We start from the raw sequence: 2,500 nt of genomic DNA, 5'->3' as shown, positions 1-2,500 counted from the left end.
GCTATAAGAATGATGGTCCTTCCAAGGGATTTTGCTTTCTGTAGAACCTTGGGTATCAACGGGACTGGTGGAAATGCATAGAGGAGACCTGGAGGCCAATCGTGTATGAGTGCATCCTTCGGGGCTTCCCCCAGAGGGGGAAACAGGGCAAAGTAGCATCTGCATTTCATGTTCATATGACTGGCAAAAAGGTCACATCAAGGCTGGCCCCACCTGTAGAATATCCTGTCTGCAATTTCTTTCTTGTGGGACCACTCGTGCGGCAACAAGATTGCCCTGCTCAGTTTGCCTGCTATCACGTTGGATCTCCCCGGGATGTGCACTGCCGACAGAAAGCGCTGGGTGGAAACAGCCCACTGCCAAACTCTGAGAGCCTCTCAACAAAGGGGTTAGGATCTGGTTCCTCCTTGTTTGTTTCAAATACCAGACCACCGACATGCTGTCTGTCTGGATCGCAATCGTACCCAGAGGAAGAGAGTCCTGAAAGTACTGCAACGCTAAAAGTACTGGTCTCATCTCTAGGACATTGATATGCAGATGTGTCTCTTGATTGGTCAATGTACCTTGGGCAGTCTTACTCTGAAAATGCCCCCCCCCCCACCCTATCAGGGAAGTGTCTGTGGTCACAGTGGCTGGTGGAAAGGGTAGTACAAACGTCCTATCGTGACATGAAGTGAGGTCAACCAACACTGAAGGTCCTTCTTGCAAGAATTTGTGATCATTATAGTGTGATTCATGGGTTGCTCTTGGTAAGACCATTGAGTGAACAACAGCCACTGAAGTATCCGCATGTGCAGCCGCGCTAGTGGTATGGCTAGAATTGCTACTGCCATCATGCCTAATACTTTCAGAACTTCTGATGCTGTTGCTTTGTCTTTTGATATCAGGATGCTGACATGCTGACAAATGAAAAAGACTCTTTCTATTGGAAGTCTCAGAGTGGTGGTGGTGGTGTCCAACTCTGCCCCGATAAAAATGATATGCTGCAATGGCGACAAGGCAGTTTTTTCTGAGTTGATTGTAATGTCCAGATGATTGCAGACTGACAGCGTGGACTCCCTGGCCTGAATGCTTTGATGCCTGGTTGTGGCGGTAAGGAGCCAATCGTCTAGGCACAGAAACACCTGGAATCCTAGATGCCTCAGGTGAGCTGTGACCACTGCTATGCATTTGGTGAACACTCTGGGGGCTATAGTGAGACCAAAGGGCAGGGCTCGAAACTGGTAATGATTGGCTCCCAGCCGGAAGCGCAGGTGATCCTTGGATGGTCTGGCCATTTTTATGTGGTAGTACACATCCTTGAGATCTATTGAGCGCATCCAAATGTCTTTCCTTAAGAGGGGAAGGATAGACAGAAGCGTGACCATCCGAAACTTCTCTTTCTTTACATATTGGTTTAGTCTGCTGAGGTCCAATATGGGTCTCTAGTCCCCTGCCTTCTTTGGAACCAAAAAGAATCTTGAGTAAGTTCTGGATCCTGTTTGGTCTGCTGGGACTGTTTGGATGACTTTGCTAGTAACGTTTGGAACTTTATAGTTGCCTGTTCCCTGTAACTGGGTAGAACGTCCGGATTTACTTTGACGGTGGAGGGGGTGTGGCAAAAGAGATGAAGTATCCTCTGGAAATTATACTTTGTACCAAGATGTCATTTGTTATTTTGAGCCAGGCGTCTGGGTACAAAGATAAGTGACCCCCGACTGCCTTCAGAGCAGGACAGAAGCACTGGTAGGGCTTCCCAGAGAAGTGATCTCTGTCACCCTGGTGTTGTGGACCCCATCTGCTACATGGGTGGCATCTTCCATTATTGCCCCCTCCTCTGCCTCTGGAGGGGGTTCACCACGTGTGTCCTGAAAGGCTCTTTGGGCTTTTCGGAACCATATTTTTCCTCCCCTTTGACCCTTAGGGTAGGGTCTAGTAGGGGTGGAAAAACAGACCCCGATGGCAGACAGAGTCTTTCCATTCTGTTCACACCTGGTTAAGGTTTCCTTCACTTTAGGCCCAAAAAGGGATGAGCCATCAAAGGGAGTGTTCACAAAGGATGACTTGAAGGGGTCCGCGAAGGAACGCAAGCCCATCCAGGAATGTCTGCTAAGTGCGATTCCTGTACCCGCTGCCCTACTTGTTCCATCAGCTGCACAGGATATGAGATGAATGGATGAGTTGACAACAGAATTTAGGGTAGCAAGCTGGGCAGCAACTTTGTGTGAGGCTCCTGCAGCTGTTGTACCCTGAAGAGTATCTCCCAACTCCTTAAGGAGATCTCTTTCCAACCTAGTAAAATGGGTTAAGTAGTTCAGTGAATGGAGAGCAAAGGTAGCTGAACTGAACATGCACTTCCAATATCTATCCATAATCCTGGAGTCTCTGTTAGGAGGATGGATAGACGGGGAAGTCTCAAACATTTCCTTCTTGGTGGCCGCCGCCACCACCAGGGCATAAACTGGAACACCTTTAGTTAAGAATGTTTTGTCAAGTGGGGCAGAAATAAATTCATTAGGCC

The sequence above is a fragment of the Protopterus annectens genome, chromosome 16.part0 (genome assembly GCF_019279795.1).
Source record: "Protopterus annectens isolate FY-2018-M chromosome 16.part0, PAN1.0, whole genome shotgun sequence".
NCBI lineage: Eukaryota > Metazoa > Chordata > Ceratodontiformes > Protopteridae > Protopterus > Protopterus annectens.
The sequence above is the reverse complement of the archived record's forward strand: the minus strand, read 5'-3'. Positions refer to the sequence as shown.